General features: G+C 45.3%; 1 protein-coding gene across 4 annotated transcripts in view; it reads right to left on the reverse strand.

The window, feature by feature from the left end:
- Nucleotides 1-24,678, reverse strand: part of ATP10A (ATPase phospholipid transporting 10A (putative)) — a 148,357-nt gene that overhangs the window by 95,602 nt on the left and 28,077 nt on the right. Inside the window, exon 1 of one of the 4 annotated variants that reach the window (XM_083734166.1) lies at nucleotides 5,476-5,647. The exons of the other annotated variants lie outside the window; for them this stretch is intronic. The gene's annotated coding sequence lies outside the window, so the exon portion shown is untranslated. Of the gene's footprint in view, nucleotides 1-5,475; nucleotides 5,648-24,678 lie in introns of those variants that run through there. 4 annotated transcript variants of the gene reach the window in all.

The raw sequence follows: 24,678 nt of genomic DNA on the forward strand, positions 1-24,678 counted from the left end.
AAGTTAAGAAAAAAGGGAGTACAGTGGTATCTCTGGTTACAGACGCTTCAGGTTACAGACTCCGCTAACCCAGAAATAGTGCTTCAGGTTAAGAACTTTGCTTCAAGATAAAAACAGAAATTGTGCCCCGGTGGCGCAGCAGCAGCAGGAGGCCCTATTAGCTAAAGTGGTGCTTCAGGTTAAGAACAGTTTCAGGTTAAGAACGGACCTCCGGAACGAATTAAGTACTTAACCCAAGGTACCACTGTATACCTCTGTAAGAGCTGACAGTCCTATAGATGTGTAGCACAGAGTTTGCAGACATTCGCAATAACCTGAGGAAGTGATTACCAAAACTGATCTCTCTGTGCATTAAGATCTTCTACTGAAGCCCTTTCCCAGGTGTCTCCTTTATCAGAGGAACAGTATTCAGCTACAAAGGAGAGGACCTTCTCAGCAGTGGCACCCCAGTTGCAAAATGATCTCCCCAAAGACCTTTTGCCAGGCGCTTACATTGCAGTCTTTACTTCGCTAGCTGGGGCTGACGGAAGCTGTAGTCCACACAATCTAGACAGTGTTCTAAATTCACCAGGCGCATTTTGCACCTGGGTAACAGCCAATTGCAACAAAGTGAAGATGCCCGGGCGTCAGGATGGCACCTGAAGCCTCCACCATCTGGAGGTGCATGCCTGGCCATCCTTGGATCTTGACTGTTTTCACACACTAACAACACATCCTTTAGAATTCTATTTGTGATATTTGATCAGAACAAATTTCAGGAACCAAAAAGCCGTATATATGACTTTCGAGCCGTGTGGGCCCCAAATGGCAACTACACATTCCGTTTTGGCGACTGTAACCCTGGTTTAAGGAGCCATTTGGCGCCTAGTTTATATATCTGAATTTCTAAAACTGCAAATGGCGGGCACCAGGTTAGTGAAGAGTGTGGTGGCAACACTAAAACAGAACCCAGTCCAGGGCTACACAATGGAAGGGATAGTCAATTGCGAGCCAGAATGTTTTCTTCTTCCTCTGCGATTTCTTTAGAAGACTGAGCCACAGATATTTTCACACACCATCATGAAAACCTTCTATGAATTCAGGTCCAAACAACCCTGGCTGCAATCAGGCGCAATCGGGAACCCGGAGCAGGGGGAGAGAGGAGAGGACATCTAATTCATGAGTGTTTATTTCTAAGAAAGTGGGATTTAAGATGCCATTAAAAGCAACTTTTTAAAAAGCGATCCTTCTTGCAGATCTTCCAAACATAATATTTTGCCCTCTGCAGGCCTTCACAATTAAAAGCGCTGCTCTTGGAATGTACTTAAAATGAAATATAAACTTGGAGGAGCCAGGACCGGGCGGGGGGAGTCCTTCACTCTCTTCGCTCACAGATGGCTATGGAAAGTAGATTTTCATGCTTCTAAGTTGCCTTTCCCTATTTGGGGAGGTAAACCCACCCTACACCTGCAACACAACGGTGTGGCGTGGAAAAGCAGACAAAGCTTCAGCACAACCTGAAACCCCATCCTTTTCACCTCTCAAGAGAACCCAGGTCTCCATATCTTTTTTATTTTTAAAGATTTAAATACATTCCAACCCAAGCCATTGAAAAGCATATGAAAATATGAGGTTTTATTCAAGGTAGCACTAAGGCTAGGGTTCCATTACCACAAGGATCTCCCCCTCCTCCTGTCACCCACCTAAACATTTTCCTTAATGCTCCAGACTACATTTGATGACAACACAGAGCTGAGATCTTACTGCATTAGGAGTAATCCTTGCATGCATGCAACTATTTCACTGAAAGCCATATGGTTTTGAAAGACTCACAATAACAGACCATCCAAGTGTCCCTATTTTCCAGGGACAGTTCCCGATTTACAAGAGCCATTCAGCTTTCTGACCTTGATCCTAGAGTGACGTTCCAGTTTTTAAAAGTTTTATTATGTTTTTATACATGTTGGAAGCCATCCAGAGTGGCTGGAGCAACCCAGTCAGATGAGCAGGGTATATAATAATAATAATAATAATAATAATAATAATAATAATAATAATAATAATAATAATTACTATATACAATGTCCCTATTTTCATCTGAGAAATGTTGGAGGGTATGCAATGGTCTCATCAAACACAGAGAAATGGCTGAATCCTGATGTGCTACAACAGGTTGTAACACTTTGCAATGCAAGTGAGGGTATACTGCTTTTTTAATGCTTCCACATGTAAACAAACAAACCTCCAAGAAAGTAAATAGTTAGTACAGCAAAGAGAAAATGTTCTAGCCCAAAGCAGAGAGACTTTCTTTTATACAAGGAAGCATTCCAAAATGGTGTACAGTGGTACCTCGGGTTACATATGCTTCAGGTTACAGACGCTTCAAGTTACAGACTCCGCTAACCCAGAAATAGTACCTCAGGTTAAGAACTTTGCTTCAGGATGAGAACAGTGGTGCGGCGGCAGCAGGAGGCCCCATTAGCTAAAGTGGTGCTTCAGGTTAAGAACAGTTTCAGGTTAAGAACGGACCTCCAAACGAATTAAGTTCTTAACCCGAGGTACCACTGTATCTCACCTGTGGCCTGGAGTGTTACTGAGCATTCCACCGTTCTATAGGTAGGCCAAACATAAAACATGACCTTTCAAAACAGGACGAGCAATTTACACTCACAACTGGGATTCTCTCCTCAAGCATTGGTAAAGGCACACACAAAAAAACAACAACCCTCAACACCCTGATTTCGTTATGACTGAAAATCAAACTTTCTTTTGGAAAAAAACATTGCTTGTAGCAAGCCTAATTTAAGCATCAAGTAATCTGACAGGAAATACAAAGAATACAAATGCTTCCTAAGTTTCAAAGGACAAAATGTGTAGGAGGAAAGATTTAGCTGTAAGTAGCCAGGTCCATCTTCATTTAAATGAGACCTGTCGCGAGAGCAGTGCTTAGTGCTGAAAACTAAGATTTGGGGGGTAATAACAACCCAACAGACAACATAGCCAAGAGGAATTTTAAAAGGAAGGTCACTCAGCTTGAAAAGACTAACTGCCAGTGAGGAATGCATTCACCAAAGTTTAAACAACTGATTATCAGACTTCCAGATTCGGGAGAGAGGGGAGAAAAAATGTATTTTCAGCTTAGAAGCAACAAAACAGGGATGCGACTGAATTATCTGAGAACTGAGCAAGGATAAAAAACATCCTAGAAGTCCAAAAGCCAGGAGAGCAGATGAAGAAAGAACAGAATGGTAAGCTCTGAAACCAAACAAATGTTTCTAGACCTATCAAAATCTTACGCCCAGATGCTTCCACAAAATCCCATGTATTAGAAGGGGTAGGCATGAAAACACTGAGTGAAACATTTCCATCTCATTCTTTCCAGCATGGGCACTGGAACACTTTCAGCACCCATGTTAGACTGAAAATTAGATTGTTTGCCCTCAGGGGAGTTAACATTGCAGCCAGCATTCAAAATTCGCCAGACACAAGGCACATTTTGCACCTGCAACCAAGTGAAGATGTCTGGACGCCAGGACAGCAACGGACGCCTCCACCATCTGGAGATGCATGCCTAGAGATCCTTGGATCTCGACTGTTTTCACACACTAGGCAACTCATCCTGCAGAATTATATCTGCGATATTTTATCTGCACAACCAGAATGAATTTCAGGAACCAAAAAGTCGTACTGAAAAATATTACTTACAAGCAGCCTGGCCCACAAATGGCAACTAACCATTCCATTTTGGTGACTGCAACCCTGGCTCAAGGACCCATTTTGGCGCCTAGCTTATATACCTGAGTTTCTAACACTGATTGCTGCCCACCTTGAGCCCTTGGAAAAGTGTGCAAGGAAACGGAACATACTGAGAAAGGTGTTGCAGGCCCAGACCAGCGAAAGGAGTGGCCCAACCTTATCTGTGTTGCTCATCTACTTCTCAGGGACCAGAATCATCTACAGCAGATTGAAAAGAGTCTCAGCCACCGCCAGTGGCATCCCTCTGTACGGGTGGCAGAGTCAATTAACCTCCTGTGTTTGTTGTCCGACGGAGACTACAAGAACAGGAAAATCTAGCAGGCTTCAGTGCATATTAATTCTGATGGGTCACCAATTCCATGGTCTACTCTTCACCAAACTCAACCCTTTATATGAAGCAGAATGAGGCAGATTCTTGATGTAGTCTTGCTAGTAACAGAGTGGGTTACTAGGGTACAAACAGATTTAGCAGCTCAGAAAGACAGCAATCGAAAGCACAAAGATTTAAGGCAAATAACTTTTGAGAGTATCTGACCCCTTCCTGCCCACAGCCCCATTAACAAGAGATTTGAGTTTGAGATCTGTCAAATCTTCTCTGCAGATAACAGTTTCCTCCCTCGGAACAGTTTGGCGTTGGGCAGCTTCCTGTTCCTTCATCTCTGGGTTTGTTTGTTTTAATACTGTTCCCTCTCAGTCCTTCAGGAGAAGCCATTTCTTCATGATCAGAAGCCTGCTTGCTTATGCCCTCTTCCTTGTGGGACTGCAGTGGTTGCCTGACCTCCCAACACTGGGATCACTGACAGTCACCAAGAGGGAAAAGAGGTCAGTGCGGTGTGGGCACAACAACAAGAACTATCTGCCACTTGGATCCCACCACCCTGACACCTCACTCCTCCATTTCTCAGTAACCAGAATCAACCCCAGCACTGGGAAGTCAGGTAAACCATGGGTAGGCAAACTAAAGCCCGGGGGCCGAATCCGGCCCATTCAACTTCTAAATTCGTGGACAGTCCGGGAATCAGTGTTTTTACATGAGTAGAATGTGTGCTTTTATTTAAAATGCATCTCTGGGTTATTTGTGGGGCATAGGAATTCGTTCATTTCCCCCCCAAATATAGTCTGGCCCCCCACAAGGTCTGAGGGACAGTGGACCGGCCCTCTGCTGAAAAAGTTTGCTGACCCCTGAGGTAAACTCAGAATCACAGAATTGTAGAGTTGGGACCACAAAGATCATCTAAGTCCCCTGCAATGAAGAAATCTTTCACTCAACACGGGGCTTGAACCCACGACTCTGCGATGAACAGCCTGATACGCTACCAACTGAGCTATCCCTCTGCGCTAGCCCTCCTCTGCCCCACCGACCGCCACTGCTTCCCAAATCTAGTTGGGGACTACAATTCCTTCAGCCCCAGCCCCGTGTGATGGTAGTTATGGTTCAAAAGGTCTGGTGGGCACCAGGATGGACAAAGCTGTCCTTAAAATTTCCTCAAAAAGGGGAAATTCTTCTATTCAAGAGCTTTTTTGGGGGAGGGGGGCCAACAGAGACACAGGAAAAGAAAGCCGAAGCAAATTTGTTGGCAGAGAAACACTCCTTCCTGCATTTTATAAATCTAAATCACATCAGTAAGCGGGAAACCAGAGGGCTCTGTTGTGAAGGAGTTAAAAAATGAGTGCTAAAAATAAAAAGGCAGGGCCCCCACACCCTCCAGTACTAAAGTCGTCAGTTCTTCCCCAACCTACCTTCACCCCAGCCTTTTAGAGACGTAGCCAGGAGGAATAGAAGTTGGTAAAAATGACAAGGTGAGCAATGAAGCTGCTGAAGTAATACTGGAAGGGAAAGAAAAATAGACCATGCATGCAAAAGAGCCTTATGAAACACGGCAACCTTATGAACCACAAAATCCAGCTGAATACCTGATGAAATCTCTGCACTGTAATTATATTAATGCCTTAGCTAGCTCGATTGGAATTTTTGTACCGTTTGCTATGGTTTTGAAAGATTTATTGTTTTGATGTGCACATTTGGGTTAGGATTCTTACACCCTCCAAGGGCGCCTGGAGGTAGATTATAAATCCCATTTGTAGAATGTGTTTATGCAAAACACATTTTCTAAGGCGTCTGGGTAAACCTGCTATTCTCCCTCTACATTCCTGGAGTCACTCTTTGCTTGTGCTCACCAAAGTAGATTGCCTGCTGCTTACACCTGCTTAAAGAAAGGTTTTTCTACTGAGGAGAAATTCTGAAAAGGGGGGTGGGAGAAAGCCCATTGAGCCAGCATGCAGGTAAACATCCCTGATTCAGGGCCTGTTTCTAATTCCAATAAAAATAAGGGAAGCAACTCTTGCGTCTGCTTTCCCAGTTCCTCTTGCTGTGTGTGAAGTGAGACTCGGCGCTTAAACCAATCTTCTTCCAGATGCCACAGGATGTTTTGGGCCACAACTCCCAAGAGCCCCAGGTAAGGTAAAGGGACCCCTTACCATTAGGTCCAGTTGTGGCCGACTCTGGGGTTGCGGCACTTATTGGCCAAGGAAGCCGGCGTACAGCTTCCGGGTCATGTGGCCAGCATGACTAAGCCGCTTCTGGAGAACCAGAGCAGTGCACGGAAACGCCGTTTACCTTCCCGCCGGAGTAGTACCTATTTATCTGCTTGCACTTTGATGTGCTTTTGAACTGCTAGGTTGGCAGGAGCAGGGACCGAGCAACGGGAGCTTACCCCGTCGCGGGGAGTCAAACCGCCGACCTTCTGATCGGCAAGCCCTAGGTTCTGTGGTTTAACCCACAGCGCCACCTGCGTCCCTTCAAGAGCCCCAGGTAGCACGACCCAAATTCTGGGGTGATGGAAGTGGTAGACCCAAACTCCTGGAGGGCACCAGATGAGGAAGAGCTGCATTAGATCCATGAACAGATGGCTTTTGGAACTCGTGAACCCAAGAACCACAAGCAGCGCTCAAAATTCCCCAGGCATCAGGCGTGTTTTGCGACTGGCGCGAGTCCAACTGCGACCACATGGAGACCTCTGGATTCCATCTCCATCTGGCTGGCCCCTCCAGCTTTCTTAAGAAGGTTAAGCAAAAGAGCTTATTGGCTGCATTTGTATGGTTCAGCCCCCTCTTCTGGTAATCCCTACAACGACCCTGTGAGGTAGGTTAAGAGGCTGTGGTTGACTCCAGGGTCACCCAGTGAGCTCCTTGACTGAGTGGGGCTTTGAACCCTGGTATCTCCCAGGTCCTAGTCCGACACTCTAACCACTGCAACACACTGGCTTCCTAGAGTAATTCTGCTATGAGGTAACTATATAAATCAAGTAGGTTAATTAAAAACAGTGGTACCTCTGGTTGCAAACGGGATCCGTTCCGGAACCCCATTCACAACTTGAGCAGAATGCAACCCACGCCTGTGTGTGCACAGGTCGTGATTTGCCGCACGTGCATGACGTCATTTTGAGCGTCTGTGCGAGCGGCGAAACCTGGAAGTAACCCTTTCCAGTACTTCCAGGTTACCGCGGGACGCAACCTGAGAACGCTTAACCTGAAGCAAACGCAACACGGGGTATGACTGTACAGTGATACCTCGGGTTAAGAACTTAATTCATTCTGGAGGTCTGTTCTTAACCTGAAACTGTTCTTAACCTGAAGCACCACTTTAGCTAATGGGGCCTCCTGGTGCCGCTGCACGATTTCTGTTCTCATCCTGAGGTAAAGTTCTTAACCTGAGGTAATATTTTTGGGTTAGCGGAGTCTTTAACCTGAAGTGTATGTAACCTGAAGAGTATGTAACCCAAGGTACCACTGTATAGAGAAAGCAAAATGTCACTTAAAAATGGATCTGAAATATTTTCCTTGAAGCTTGAATTTGTTATTTCCTGGATTGTTTTATTTGATGTTGTAAATGGCTTTGACATTTGTTTTTTAAAATACAAAGCAGTACAATTATTATTATTATTATTATTATTATTATTATTATTATTATTATTTTCATTGCAACCCCCCCTCCTATTGCCTTGACATGCCATGTTGTGGTGACCATAACCTAGGTTTAAGGTGCCATTTGGTGATTAGATTATATATCTGAGTTTCCAGCACTGATGGAAGGGAAGCCTCTTCCAGCAGGGTTCAGCTTTCTAGGCAAGGGGGACGAAGGAGTCCATATTTGGGTCAGTTTGCATCCACACAACACAATTCCATTTGCCAGTAGAGATGTCTAAGGTGGAGCTGCCTTAAGTGTGCATATGCACAGACGTTTGCTCTGGGTCCAGCTTAAAAACCAGGCCTGAAGTCCCAGGTTGTGAGACAGGGCTGCAAGACATCACTGTCTGAAATCCTGGATAGCTGCTGCCAGCCTGTGTGGGCAATACAGACCAATGGTCTGACTAGGGATAAGGCCACTTCCTACGTTCCACGATAGGCAACGAGAGACAACACAAAATAGGCAGTTGTGATGGTCACCCCGTTCAGCTGCCCAGCTCCCTCCAGGGGGATACAAAGAAGAAGAAGAGAACAGTACACAAAAACTACAAACACACTCAGTTGCCCCCAAGCGTAACAATACAGTGGGAATACTCGGCTGAGATTCAAAGCAAGCAATTGGATACCAATGAACTGCTCTGTAATCTCTCTCCTGCTACCGATTCTTAATGTGACTTCTAGAAACTTATCTCTCAGGCCAGAGGAAAAAATCTACTAAGGCTTAGATTTGGTTGACAAAACTCTCAAGCGCAAGCAAATGATGTCTTGGAACACTAAAAATTCCTTTTTTCTTTTCCAAAGCTTTTAATCTTTGATGGGGTTTGATTTCTGCTTTTAACCACTGTTTATCGTAGGTGGGATTATTGCTGCTTTATTTACAGACTGTAAATGGGCCAGGGGAATTTTTCTACAATTGAAGTGTGGTGTAGCACTGCTTTTGAAAACAACAACAACAACAACATTATTAAAGTCACCTTGGTTTTGTTCATTTATTTTGATAACTCACCTTTCTTCCACAGATCTCAAGGTGTCTTACAATGAACTGATCCAGCAGGCTGTTCTTAAATGGATCTCCCTTTCCCCATTTTATTTTAAAAGCAACCCTGTGAGGTAAGTTAAGCTGGGAGACTGTGACTGGGCCAAGGTCACCCAATGAGCTACATGGCTGAGTGGGGATTTGAACCCTGGTCTCCTAGGCCCTAGTCTGGCACTTTAACCACTACACCACACTAGGCTTTGGTACTTATTTTTGTGTTTCCAGAACCACCACATTGGATAAGAACTACATATCCGAGTGAGACTGATGTAAAAGGTTCATGCTGATCACCACCAAGTGAGGACTTCTGCCAAGGACCCGTGGGATACAGAATCCAAGGCACACGGTTTCAGAGATAGAACGGGGTATATTGCACCCATAAATCCCAGTTCACAACCACCAATCAAGGCAATAGCCAGGCAGAGGCTCATTTCATCATTGACCTTTCCTCTCTATGAGTTTTCTCCCAAATGTCTCCAAATCTGCTTCTATTCCCTTCCCGCTAGTGCAGAGGTATGGACATCATCCAGATGTTGTCTGCATATCTATTTGGACTTATTTATACACCGCCTTTCCCCCAAGGTAGTTCAAATATTTAAACACAAACAAATGGCACCAAATATTCTCAGGCCAACTTCAGGAGCTAATGGTATTTACACCATTACGTGCTCCCAGTTCCAAGCTTCCTTGCTATTATAGCAAAGACCCTTCTGGCAGGTGTACAGTTTTACTGCAGCGTTAAGCTTTTGTGGACTGCAAACCATGTCATAAGGTGCATGAAGAGGTTCAGGCATTAGAGGAAACGGGATTCCCTAGCATCAGCCCAACTTTCAGGGATGGTGGGAGATGTAGTCTAGCATCATCCGATGGGCCACAGGCTTTAGTTCTCAGTGAATTGACTTTCCTCTCACCTGAGTATCATCCTGCAATGGCACCACCATGATGATGCTTCGGACTGCACATAAAAAGTGTTTTGGTTCCTGAAATTCATTCTAATTGTGCAGATGAAATGTAACTGTAGGAATCCTGCAGGATGGGGTATCACTGTGTGAAAACAGTCTAGATCAGCGGTTCTCAACCTGTGGGTCCCCAGATGTTGTTGGACTACAACTCCCATCATCCCTGACCACTGGTCATGCTGGCTAGGAATAATGGGAGTTGTAAGTACTAGATTGGCTTAGGATTTAAATAAGTTAAGTGATGAATCAATATGTTTAATGTTGAATTGGTAAGATAGAATGATGTTAAGTGTTTAAGTTAAGCTTATAAGAACTTTGATTTGGAAAACCGTTGAGAAACACTGGTCTAGATCCAAGGATCCCCAGGCATGTACCTCCAGATGGTGGAGATGTCAGGCACTATCCTGGCACCCCAGGCATCTTCACTTGGTCGCAAGTGGCCAACAGGCAGGAGCAAATCGCGCCTGGCACCTGGCTAATTTCAAACACTGGGCAGATGAAAGGGTCTGGTTGTGTTGCTGCAGGTGCAATGTGGTGTTTCTTCTCTCTATGCTCCTCTCAGTGGTCAGTCCTCCTCTGGTCACTTCTGTGGATGCACGGCTTGACTGCCCGTCTCCAGGCACTGTGGTCATCTGCAAGGGATTCCCACACAGCGGGGTTGATCTTGCCAGGCTTCAGGTCACATTTGCAGACGTCTCTGTAATGTGGAGTCAGTCTGCCAACACTAATCAGTGTCCTCACCGTTCCTTGCTGTTATGTATGCCGGCGTGGTTGCTCGAGAGCGAACAGGCAAGACTCCCACTAGTCTTTTCAAGGCTTTATTATCTGTGCAAAACATTTACAGTGCAGAGTGTCTCAATTCCAGTCGCTGGCAGAATCTGGGAGTGGGCGGTCTTTAAACTTTCCCCAGTATAGCACTTTTGACCCCCATTCTATCCCTCCCTTGCACGTAAACCGACTGTGCAGAGAGGGCGTGGGCAAAGGGGGACCTGCCTCCCCCCCACTTTGCTCAGGCTCGGTGTTGCGGCTCTCTCTTGCATCTTCCGAGCCCTGCATCCCTTCCCACTGGAGGCGGGGCTTCCCTCCTCGCCGGAGGAAGAGCTGCTTTTCACGATCTTCGAAGTCTCCCTGTAACCCAACTGCCCTTCCACCTCTCGCCTCTGAGCTGATGGCAGTTCCTGACACATGCAAACATTACCTATACACACACATATATATACATGGCCCAGAACCTCATGACCTTCCAGAATGAAATCCTTCCCTGCCACGGTTAGCCACGTGGCAAGAGAAATAAGCCAACACTCGGCTGCCACAAATAAGGTACAAACCAAAAGTCTGCTGAAAATGCTATTGTTCAAAAAAAAATTGGAACAGAGTGCAGTGTGGCAGCTCTTAAAAAGCCAGCACCTTGATTCATACCCTGAAACGCTGGCAAGCATTTTGTAAAAGCACCCTTACGTCAAGCCTGAACCTCTTAAAACGGGGAAGACATTGAAGATCTTTCGGCAGATAAAACTCTCAGTGTTAACTTCCTGAAACAGGATCCCTGCTACTAGGCAACCACCCCCAGAAACACATCGAAGTAAACGTAATCTATCATTACTGCAACACTCCAAGCCAGCGAGGATTTATGAAATGACTTGACGTGAGGCAAGGCCTGGCCGCTGCTCCCCTCGGCCTCGCTCAGGGGTAGCATTACTGTACAGAGAGATGGCCAAGCAGTAAAACGGTGTTATTAAAAATTCCCAGAGGAACACTGTTCTTTCCCATCTATAGTCGTTATTATGTTGACTATTTATATGATGCGCTTTTCGCATGCAAAACGTTGTACCATCTTTCTCTGCCTTGACCTCATCACAACCCCATGATATAAAAGTCGGGGATGGCGCCAGGATCCGATCAAGCTGAAAAGCCACCTGAGGCCAAAAAAACCCTGCCTCTTCCAGGAACCAGGCCAATGGCAATTTTAAGTAGCCCCTTCCATGCTAAAGTACTACCACTAGAACTCGGTGCTATGTTCACTGTGCTCAAATCTGTGTCCCATCTGCAGCAGCAGTGGGTAGGAGGTCAATCAATCAATAATTCATCATGGTCTGGACTACCACGTGATTGAAATTTGTGGCAATCCTTAAAGAGAAAGGAGTCGCAAAGAGCCAGAAAAATACTAATCCAGAAGATTAGAAAATATGGATTAAAGAAGAATTATAATGGACTCCCTGAGTGATAAACTAGGGTGGGAGGCCTGGGAGGGGGACTGAGGAAAATATCATCCTACAGAAGGAGGAAAAGCTGGATGCTATTTACAGCTAGAAATGTTCTGGAGTGCAGATGTCACATATTTTGAATAATTACTTTATATATAATTGGAAGACAGAGAAGCAGAAGTATCTTTCTTTTTCTTCTTATTCTTTCCTTCTCTTCTTTCTATCTTTTCTTTTTCTTCTTTCTTTCTTCTTTTATTTTTTCTTTGATAGACTATTTAGATTAATGTTTTAGTTTGGGGAAAACGATATTTGATAATGTTCTGTATTTTTCTTTATATTCCAATAAAATTGATTTTAAAAAAAGATTTATCACAGTCTACAAACCATGGTGGGTAGGTGGTACAGGGACTCTTTGAAAGTCCTCTATCCTCCCAACATTTTGGATCTGGGCCTCTTGTATTTTTAACCTTCTGTTGGAAGCCGTCCAGAGTGGCTGGGGAAACCCAGCCAGATCGGCAGGGTAGAAATAAATCATCATCATCTTCTTCATCATCATCATTCTGATGTTACTGACAGGGGAATTGTTACCTGCCTATAGACACCCTAAGAGCAGGAATTTCAATCCAGACCCAAACTTGACACTTAATGGTAATGGTAAGCCACAAACTATGGCTTATTGTGAACGACCAGCATGCTGGCGATCACTGCTCAACTGCACCCTTCACTTCCCTATGCCAAGGCAGAAGGAAACACACCCAAGTGCTGCCTTAACATACCAGCACTCATGGTTTGTTTTGCTCCAAACAAACCATGAACAGAAGCCAAAGTCTGTTCCTGGCTTACAGCTTGTGGTTTGTTTGGGGAGGGAGCAAGCCACAAGTGCTGGTTTTCATGGAACGCTAAGCCAGCACTCTGGTTTATTTCATTCCAGCGCAGCACAGGGAGAAAAAGAACAGGCATGATTGAGCAGCATGAACTAGCACTTTGCTTATATGCAATAAGCCTAGGTTTTAGTCGCTCAGTTTTTTATTGAAGTATTTTTGTATTGCCGCATCATAAAATATCAAGGTGGAACATTAGTTGGAACATATTAAACAGAAAATCACTGGGTAATCAAAGTTAAACAGCTGCAAAGGCCTGTTGGTATAATCACTGTGTCTTCTAAGCCATGAAGATATTAGGCATTCTGAAGAAATTCCAGAAAAGCATAAAAGTGCAGAAGGTCTGCAACGACAACTTCAACACTAGCTGATAAATTCTGAGGCAAGAGGTTTCCTGGTTAGTCCACTTATTCTATCCAATTCTTCTCTTTCTCCTTTATGCATATTGTGAAATAGGCTCTGTGTTGACTATGAAAGTGCAAGCTGTAATGATATAGCTTAGTTGGCTTGATATCCTGGTTTATTTCAAAACTCGTAACCATAGTTTCCTGGTTTGGATGAAACAGGAAACAATGGTTAATTGGATACATCCTGGTTTAACCACGGCTCGAGCGTGATAAGAAGGCTGTGATTAGATCTTCCAACTATAAAAAATGATTATAAATTGATTAATTACATTTTATTTATATTATGCCACAACTATTTTGCTATTCATTATGCAATTATTGTTGTTATTCTGTTGAATGGCTGAATGGACTGCTCCAATGCTATCTAAGCAGCAGCAATTTGAAAGGGTTTTTTTAAAAACAAAACAAAACAAAAACATTCCTTTCATGTCATCTCCCCCAGGCTAAATCCATGAAAAAGCTATCCCACTAGGAAAGAATACAGGTGTTATGTACTGAAGTTCTCACCCTGGGCCAGCAGGGGGAATACTGTAGATAGTTTTCACTCAGGTCCACAAATGGAAATAAGGGATTGAAAGTGTCGTTCAGTGATTGGATAGTTACAGAAAATGGTTACTGTTGCGTTCTAGTGGAGCTCTATATAAGCAGGCTGGCTGAACCCTGCAGTTCAGTTCTGTTCTGGCCTGTGAATAAACAAGAGCTGTTTGAAGAATCGCTGTGTCGTCTGATATGTTCACCCACAACTTAACAACAGGTGTCTTATATGCAGTGCTAGAAACTCACGATATAGAACATAATCGCCAAATGGCATCTTATACCTAGGTTACGGTTGCCATAATAGAATGTCTAGGCACCAGGGGCTTTTTGCAATAGAGATTGTTATTGTTGTTTTCATTAATTTGTGGTCACAATTGGACCTGCGTCCGTCACCAAATGCACCTGGTGCCTGGCTAATTTCTAACACTGCTTTTCCAAGTAGTTTTTCCAAGAAGGGCTATTGGAAGTGTGTGTGTCTGTGTGCCTTAGACTGGGGAAACTACTTAGGAAGAGGTGAATTCCCCCTTTTTCCCAGCACCACTACTCTAATAAAAAGAATAGTAATCAGATGTTTCCCACCCCACATCAGATCCGATAGTATTTCTCCTGGGTTCCATCAGTTTTGACCCTCAGCCAGCAGATTCACTGCACTTGCTGATTTCAGAAAAACTCATTCATTCCTCATATTTGTATGCTGTTTTTCCACACACAAAAATCGTGCTCAAAGTGGTTTACGGCAAAGAAAACAAAACATTTCAGAACCAAACAGTGCAAAAAGGATTTCCTAACAACAGAGCAAAACAATACAGCAGCAAATATAACATACAAAAAAGCAACGTGTCAGAACTGTAACTATAACAAGATTGCATGAACAACAACCGGCAAACAACAAAAATAAACAAGGGAACTTTACAGTTTCACCCTGGTCCTAGAGACACTTCTGCCATGACCGTTAAGCACCAAAACATTTTAGCGGACGCGAGATGGCAAATGCACAGACTAAAAAATGGTTGTGGATTGCAGAAGTCAGTCAGGCAAAACTCAGTTAAACACGCCAAACTGCTGACTCGGGGGAAAACTTCCCCGTTACGGGAAACACGAAGCTGCAGCCCGAACATCAATCCAGCAATCTTGTGTCAAGGTCTTCCTCCTTCCATTTCTTTAATGTGTCGTCCAACTGACACCATGTCCCAAAGTCATTAAACCATGCGCTTATCGCTGGCCTCTGAACCACGTCAACTAGTCATTTTTCTGAGCTGGTCAGATGACCTGACACGCCATCATCATCATCATCATCATCATCATCATCATCATCATCATCTATGATTTATACCCTGCTCATCTGGCTGTGTTTTCCCAGCCACTCTGGGCAGCTTCCAACAAAATATTAAAAATACAATACAGCATCAGATATTAAAAACTTCCCTAAACAGGGCTGCCTTCAGATGTCTTCTAAAAGTCAGATAGTTGTTTATTTCCTTGACATCTGATGGGAGGGCGTTCCACAGGGTGGGTGCCACTACCAAGAAGGCCCTCTTCCTGGTTCCCTGTAACCTCACTTCTCGCAGTGAGGGAACTGCCAGAAGGCCCTCAGAGCCTTGTAAGCTTTGATAAGGTGGAAGAAAAGGGGGTTTCGAGATCCCACAGCAGACTGCTTTCAACTTAGTGGGCCACACGTTGAGAGCTGCCCATCCTCTCAGCCTTTAGAGATTCTGGTATAGCTCAGCGAACAGAAAAGCTGGAATGCTACACTGGAATGTATCATGAGTCTCTGCGCCTCTCCCCAGATGTTCCTTTGCCTCTTCTCCCTGCAGCCAATTAAGCATGCAGAATCAGCTATGTCAGCCTTTGCCAACCGGCACTGGCTGGGCCTGATGGGAACCGTAGTCCAAAATATTTGGACGGCGCCAGCTTGGCAAAAGAGGTTGCTTATGCAAACAGTTAGAAGCAGGCACCTTTCCACCTTTCTGCTTAACCCCAGACACTTAAAAATCTGCTCTGGCATATCCTGGAAGGTGAGCTCGTTTTATGACTAGCACATGTTGCATGCCGTCCTGAAACCGTACTTGATGAAGGGTGGTAGAAACCTTTTAATAATAAATAAAACATACAAAGACTGTTTCCCTTTCCAGGGAAAAAGCACACTCTTCCCCCCTCTACCCAGCCTCTCTTCTGAGGCCACGTCGCAAATACTGCTGGAATCGAACCCAAAGATGTTGAGATTTTGCAGGCCTGAAACAGGCTGCGTTGTCTCATTGTGCCAAAGTGGTTTGCATTTCGGCAACCCAAGCCACTTATTTAGAATGCAAGCAGATATAAGAATGGCTTTGCTAGATCGGACCGAGGTCTATGTATGTTTGGCATTCCATCTCCAAAAGCATCCAAGCGGAGTCTGTAACCTGAAGTGTCTGTAACCCGAGTGTCAGGGAACTGCCATCGGAGCTAGAGGCGGAGGGAAGGCTCCAGAGGGATGCCGGAGAGGGTCCCAGTAGGGAGAGAGGCAGCCCATCTGCTGGGGAAGGAAATCAGCGTAGCACCAGTGGAGAAGGGGGGCAGAAGGGGGAATCGGCGAGGGGGCTCCAGGACTCTTCACTGGAGACCAGCGGGGAGAGCACGGGTCCTCCGCTGCCCACACCCTCCCTGCGCAGAAGACTCCCGCACAGGGAGAGTAGGAGGAGACTTGGCGTCAAAGAACTTCTTTGCTGGAAGAGGTTCAAGAAACGCCCACTGACGGATTCTGCCAGCAACTGAGACAGCCACGAAGTGAAGGGCTGTCCAGACAGAAAGGGTTCAACCAGGTAACCTAGCCAGGAGTGGCGGCAACTTACGCACGAGCAACTCCTAGAACTATTACAGCATCAATTAGAATAACATACTTAGAACTCCATATTGATTCATCCACACACACACAAAAATAAAAAACATTGACAAAGCACCATATCTCACTAAGATTTAAACCTAACAGGCCTGGCATCAATACATGACCACTGGGCAACTGCCATGGGCCCAGGAAAGCCCACTGCTGAGTGTTAAGCTATGTTTTTAATTTCTCACAATCCAGAGCAATGGGAAATTTGGACAGCATTTCCCTGTTTCCACTGCCGCAGCAAGGTAAGCCTGCTGGCAATGTAAGATGTGCCCCGATGTAAGATCCTACCAATGGCCTTCTGAAAGCTGCAGTCGGACCAGAAACCTAGCAAACTCCACAAGGAATGAGCTTCAAAACAGCCCCCCAACTCTCCAGCTGTAAGGATCCTCAAGCAAAGTGGTTTGGTTAAAGCAAGGAATGTTTGAGGGAAGAACAGCTGCTGCCCTGATTTTCAGAGGCTATTGCTGCTGCATTGCATCATCTGTCACAGTGCTGTCACTGTGATGCTTCTGCCAAGTCCAGTCCATCGGATCCCTGGACCGGCACTGCGGCGGTACCTGCATTGTTTAAATAAAAAAAAAGCAGGGGAAGGGAAAGGGAAAGGTTTGCAGGTTTGCTCCAGCTCCAACGTTCTTGATTAATGCATTTCGAATGATCCAAAAAGTTATCATCAAGAGTTATCTAGTTATCCTCAAACATCCCTTACTGCAGAGGTGTTTCCTGTCTATACAGAACTGATGGACTGCCACTGCAAGCAGGCACTGTGGCTGCCAGCTTTATTTATCTTCTCCCCCTTCACCATCTTACACTTTTGAGCGAGGATTTGTGCTGTTGAAGAAACTGGCAAGTAAAGCAATCAACTTATCGGCGAATTAGCCTAACTGAGCGATCGAACTGCAACGCCCGGAGAACGATGCCCGCGTTATTTATCGAGCGTAGAATGCGCTGCATGCTACTTTTTGAGAAGGGCATCTGGAAAAGCCGAGTTCCTTCCCTTGGTATATACTGGGGATTTACGAAGGCTTGACGCTTTGGAGTTACCATATTTTTCGCTCTATAAGACGCACCAGACCACAAGACGCACCTAGTTTTTGGAGGCGGAAAACAATAAAAAAATTATTCTGAATCTCAGAAGCCAGAACAGCAAGAGGGATCGCTGTGCAGTGAAAACAGCAATCCCTCTTGCTGTTCTGGCTTCTGGGGTAGCTGCGCAGCCTGCATTCGCTCCATAAGACGCACACACATTTCCCCTTACTTTTTAGGAGGGAAAAAGTGAGTCTTATAGAGCAAAAAATACGGTAAATGTCGCGTAGTTCAGCTCTGCACAACTGGTGGCCCACCAAGCCAAACACAGCACACCAGACACACACACTGGGATTCACCATGTGTTTAATAAGAGTTCTGTTTCTGCAGCTGCCAGGCCAGTAGCACATCAGCAATGTTACGAAGCAGAGCCTCTCCCCGCAGTGGACTATGTTCAGCTTGGTGGATGCAGTCGTCTCAAAGTGAGAGGCAGCCCCTCCAGAGAGATATTAAATGGGAGACATGGGCAGCACTCTAACATTCCACTTTGCCACCCAATGGGCTTCATGGAACTCCATGGACGGCCAAGAGATGCACAGCAGCAGGACCTTATAACACATTATGCGTAAGCCCCACTTTCCCCCATTTTGTGCCCTCTAGACATTTAGGACTGCAATTCCCATCATCCCTGAGCACTGGCCATGCTAGCTGGGCCTGATGGGAGCCGTAGAAAACATCTGGGTTCTGCTCCAGGGGGTAGGACTTAAACCAATGGATTCAAGTTACAGGAAAGGAGATTCCGACTAAACATCAGGAAGAGCTTTCAGAACTGTGTCCAATACTGGGCACCACAATTTAAGAAGGATGTTGACAAGCTGGAACGTGTGCAGAGGAGGGCAACGTAGATGATAAAGGTTTGGAAACCAAGCAACAGTAGAGGGAGTTGGGTATGTTTAGCCTGGAAAAGAGGAGACTGAGAGGAGATACGATAGCCATCTTCAAATATCTCAAGGGCTTTCATGTGGAAGAGCGAACTAGCTTGTTTTCTCCTGCTCTGGAGGACACGAACCAATGGCTTCAAGTTACAGGAAAGGATATTCCAAAAAACATCAGGAAGAGCTTTCTGACAGTGAAACAGACTCCCACGAGAGGTGGTGGACTCTCCTTCCATGGAGGCTTTTAAGCAGAGCTTGAATGGCCACCAGTCGTGGGTGATCTAGTTGAGATTCTGGCATTGCAGGGGATTGGACTTGATGACCCTCAGGATCCCTTCCAACTCTACAATTCTATGCTTCTAGGAAGGCTAACTCTGCCTCACCCTGTAGCACTTACTGGAAAGTACAGGCAGTGTTATGGGAAAGAGCAAGTATCATCTTCCCCCTTGGGACTCCCCCGCTTTCACAGCTGCCAACGAAAAGCCTGGGCAGGCCAGGGCAGCTTCAGAGTATTCCCACCTGCTTGAGAGCACCCGCACGATTCGTTTCCTATCTTGTTTTCTGATCCTTGATATAGTTCAGAAACTTCACTGCCAGCAGCTTCTGCTCAAGTCGGCCACAACTGAGACTCTCAGGCCGGGTGCAACAGCATCAGATCACACCTTCCGGACCCCGAAAGCCATGAAACCCAACTGACAAATAACGATGTGGTAGCAAATGACTAGTCCAAATAACCTGGGAGGACAGCGAAGGCATTTTGGAAATACCAGAAGTTCATTTTAAGCAAGGTGCTGTTTACACAGGCGTTGTTCAAACACCGGGTTAGGTGGAGGTCACACACTGTGCTCAGATAACAAGATGTTTCAGAGAGATAAGATTAAGCTAATGGGCCCTTGTGCCAGTATCTTCAAATAAACTCCAGTGTTCTTCTTCTGGGGCTCTAGGGACTAACCACCCAAACTCCTCCTTGATGGGAGGCTTGAAATTTTCCTTTGGAAAACAAAAACAAAAATCACGGTACAGGAGTGCTATACAGATCCAAGAGAAGTAACCAAGACATACAAAGGGCTGGAATAATTACAGCAAAACTACTAATGTAGTTCAACTACCCTACCCCAGCTGCCTGAATGTGAATTTAAACAACAACAAATGTGTTATAGGTAAAAAAATAATGGGAGAAAAGAGAAGCAGCAACACACAGCAGAATTCAGTCTAACTAAGGGGTACCTTAACCTGTGGCTTCCTTCCAGATGTTGTTGATCTGCATCTGCCATCATCCCAGACCAGTAGCAGCATTCGAAATTCGCCAGGTGCATTTTGCACCTGGCTATCGTCCACACACGACCAAGTGAAGATGCCTAGGCACCAAGTATGACACCTGACATCGCTTACCATCTGGAGGTGCATGCCTGGGGATAACTGGATCTGGGCTGTTCACACACACTAATATCATATCCTGTAGGAATAGCCCAATATTTACGTGGACTGTCCCTGGATCAAGTGACTTTTCTTCTTCAAGTTCTCAGAGTTCTCAACCCAGCTCTAAGTTGTCCTCTGAACTAATCAGATGTTGAACTCAGAATCAGTCACAGACAGTCCATCATTTGGTAAATAAGGCTCCTGCCCCAAAATGGCTACTAGACATTCTGTTCTGGTGACTGTAATCTTGGTTTAAGGAGCCGTTTGGCACCTAGTTTATATATTTGAGTTTCCTTACCCTGGTCCCTTTGTCTCCTGGTTCAACTGTGCAGAGAAAAGAGCAAACTGCATAGGAATCAGACTTTAACCAAGTCAGATCACTGGCCAATCTAGCTCAGTATTGTATACACTGGCTGCAAGCAGCTCTCCAAGGTTTTAGACAGGGATTGACCTGGATATACCAGGAATTGAGTCAGGGACCTTCCACATGCAAGGCACATGTTTCTACCAGCTGAGCAATGGTCCTTCTTTTAGTACAGCAGCATCAAGAGTGTAGATCAAGCAACACCTGACTGCTGTCTAGCCAGTATCAGAGCCCACCACGTCCAACATCACTGCTGTAGACCCTGTCCCTCCTCCAAATTCTGGAGCCCCAGTCCGCACAAGGAAGCCCCCATTGGAATTGCCCACAACGCCATGCAGCAACGTAACATATGCTGCTGTCCAGCTACCTTTTCCTTCTGAAGTAAGTCTAACCCCACATTTAAGCAGAAACAAATATTACAGGGGAGAGACCCATCAGAGCAGAGCACCTACAAACCTGGAGCTGGTTTCTCACAAATACATATACATATACATATACATATACATATGGGACGCGGGTGGCGTTGTGGGTTAAACCACAGAGCCTAGGACTTGCTGATCATAAGGTCAGCGGTTCGAATCCCTGTGACGGGATGAGCTCCCGTTGCTCAGTCCCTGCTCCTGCCAACCTAGCAGTTCGAAAGCACGTCAAAGTGCAAGTAGATAAATAGGTACCGCTCCAGCGGGAAGGTAAACAGTGTTTCCATGCGCTGCTCTGGTTCGCCAGAAGTGGCTTAGTCATGCTGGCCACATGACCCAGAAGCTGTACGCCAGCTCCCTTGGACAATAAAGCGAGATGAGCGCCGCAACCCCAGAGTCGGTCACGACCGGACTTAATGGTCAGGGGTCCCCTTTACCCTTTTTATACATATACATATACATATACGTATACGTATACATTCACTCCCCAAAATCAAGTCAAGTGGATAGCTCAGTTGGTCAGAGCATAGTGCTGACAACGCCAAGGTTGCAGGTTCAATCCCAATACAGGACAGCTGCATATTCCTACATTGCAGGGGGCTGGATTAGATAATCTTTAAGGTCCCTTCCAACTCTACGATTCTGTAAGGCTTTGGAAAATGGGTCAGGAAATGGGAGCATCTCAGGATCAACCGGTTCCTCCAATTACTCAAGCTATTAGGATATATGCCATGTAAACCACACAACACCTATCCAACTTACAATTATCCCAAAGCCTGGAACAAATTTGCTTGGCTAAGTAAGAGGACAATCATTTGTTTCGTTTATTTGTTGTTAACTACAAATTGCCCTTCCTTTTAAAAAGGAAAAGGGTTGCGGCTGTTGTTACGTTGGTACTGACTCCAAGCGGCGCCCGTTCTGTAAACAGGCTGGCTAGAAAGATTTAGCATCGTGGCCTCTCTAATTACAAATGTTCAGAAACAATTTAAGTTCCAGAGCCCGAGGGCAGCCAAAGAGCCACAACTTTGGAATATCCCCTCAACTGGAGATGTGAAATCATTGCTCTTCCCCACTCCCCTCCAACACTACTGGAAAACATCCATGTGAAACCATGAAATCAATAATGGGATTTGCTGGGAACTAAAAAACAACAGCAACAAGTCTCTGCAGTTAAGTGCTTGCTCAGATTATCTCACTTTTGCATTGTTATGATTTACGAGTCTGGGAGCTGGTGTCTGGTGAGGGAGGTAAGCAATAAAGTTGTAAAGAGGGGGAAAACTGGGGTCTGTGCAAAAAGGAACGGCAGTTGGCAGGGTCCAGAGACTGAAGTTCAAAATTAGCTCAAGGTTGTTGTCTGAAGTAGCCGGATGTTGGCCCATCATTTAAAAAACAAGACTTTAGCGCCGACTTGCCCCCAAATGGCAGCTAGATATTCCATTTTGGCGACTGCAACCTTGGTTTAAGGAGCCGTTTGGCGCCTAGATAATTATATATCTGAGTTTCTAAAGCTGTTCGGCTGTGTACACACACTCCCATACAGTACACTGCATCCCGTGTGCTCCCATGGCTGGTTTGTGAAGCTGTGTACACACAACTCACATCTATCCTCTTGAGATACACAGAGTTTTGCTGTGCCCCACCCCCCAATTTGAGTTCCACTTGAAATTGTAGGCCATACGAAGGCATCCAGTGTGGTGTAGTGGTTAAGAGCGATAGACTCGTAGTCTGGTGAACCGGGTTCGCGTCTCCGCTCCTCCACATGCAGCTGCTGGGTGACCTTGGGCCAGTCACACTTCTTTGAAGTCTCTCAGCCCCACTCACCTCACAGAGTGTTTGTTGGGGAGGGGGGAGGGAAAGGAGAATGTTAGCCGCTTTGAGACTCCTGAAGGGGAGTGATAAAGCGGGATATCAAATCCAAACTCCTCTTCTTCTTCCACTCTATACCCACAAGTGCCAAGCGGGCAACTTGGGAACTTGTCCAATCAATCATATTCTGCAATTTCAAACACAGTGGGGGGGGGGGAGGGGGGAATGACCTTGCTGCATTTTAAGGCAGTGGTGTGTACAAAGCCTCCGCTTAGGTCACAGTTTCTAAACCACCACCACTACCGACATCACTGGTCCAAAGGCCTATGCAATGCAAAACATCCTACTGCCTCCTCCTGATTTCACTGCATGTTGCACACCAGGCAGGACCAAAAGGAGCAGACAAGTGTTCAAGGAAAGCATGAACTTGTTTCTTCCGATCAAAGATGCTCCTGGCTTCCAAGTTCTTTCACTCCCACTCGTTACCACCTTCTCTCCTGTTATATCTGGCCAAAACCTCAACACAATCTGCAGTATCTGCTGGCAAACCCAAGGATATGTAGCCGTAAGCTACAGAACTGCAGGTACACTTTTAAGACTCTTGGTCTGAATTAAAGACTAATGTACATCTTTATTAAGCTTGGCAAATCACTTTTAAATGCTCGCCTTTTGTTTTTTTTGGCTTATGCTTTTTTAAAAATTATACCATTATTATTTTTTTTAAATCTATTTAGACTACCAATGACCCACAGAAAGGGAGAGCCAGCGTGGTGTTGTGGTTAAGAGCGGTGGACTCGTAATCTGGTGAACCAGGTTCGCGTCTCCGCTCCTCCATATGCAGCTGCTGGGTGACCTTGGGCCAGTCACACTTCTCTGAAGTCTCTCAGCCCCACTCACCTCACAGAGTGTTTGTTGTGGGGGAGGAAGGGAAAAGGAGATTGTTAGCAGGTTTGAGATTCCTTACGGGGAGTGAAAGGCGGGCTATCAAGTCCAAACTCCTCCTTTTCTTCTATCATCCATAGCTCTCTCTATCTCTCTCTCAATACACTGTGAAACTTGCTCTTCCATATCCCACCACTGTTGGAAGGGCAGTGCATTGCTTTAGGGACTGCTACCGTTGTTCAAAAACATAGATCCTTCTGCACAGCCTGGGAGTTACTGCTGTCGCTGCCAAATGCCACTGCACTTTGTGCTTTTCCATACAAGAATTTTTACAAAAGGGAAATAAAACCTAAGTTCCTTCTCTTGGAATACCCATTAGCCTACTGCCTCACCAGCTAATTCTCCTAAGCTATCTGTGTTTCTGATCCCCGATTTTTAATCCATGTTCACATGACTCAAAATCCCAGTGTCTCCTGTAATTTCTTAGAGATTACTCTTTGGTGTGCCATTTCTCAGACGAGCTTCTCTCCAGCTGGAGTCTTTAAGCCATTCATCTCTAGACAAGATCTGCATAGGGTAAAGGCATAATGCCCGCCTGGTGTATATATGCAAACAGGAACACTAATGAAGCCATGCTGATGTGAACAGCGGGGGGGGGGGAGCTATGAAACGCACTGGATATTTGCGGGTGGGGTGGGGTTAGCAGAACAACTTCACTAAGGTTGTAATGTGACCATACGCTTGTTCTCCTGCTAAACCACTTGAATTTTACAGGTAACTCACAACTAACTTACATTTAGTATTACGTGCTATATATACATATATATATATATATATATATATAGATGGATAGATAGATAGTCGGGGGGGGGGCTTTAGCAATCACACCCGCCATTGCACCCAAAGTGTTTTGACTATACAGTATATGATTTTGGATTTATCCACTATCCCTGGAATGTAACTTTCATGTAAGTTAGGAGTCGCCTATAGTTCTGGTAGGTTTTTAAAAGCATAGACAACTCTTTCTAAAGTTGGGTTCACAAAGTAAGTTCAGGAGTGTATGTGGGAGGAGTAAGGGGGGAAATCCCATAGCCTGGTTCAAATAGCCAGATGCAATTGACAATCATTTACCAGTATTTTCCATTAATGACTTTTTGTGACTACTTGTGGACCATCGATTCTCCTTATTCTTCACTGGACTTACTTGTAACTAAGGAGAAGGCAGCTCCTATCAAC

The sequence above is a fragment of the Podarcis gaigeae genome, assembly GCF_964106915.1.
Source record: "Podarcis gaigeae genome assembly, chromosome: 4".
Classification (NCBI taxonomy): Eukaryota; Metazoa; Chordata; class Lepidosauria; order Squamata; family Lacertidae; genus Podarcis; species Podarcis gaigeae.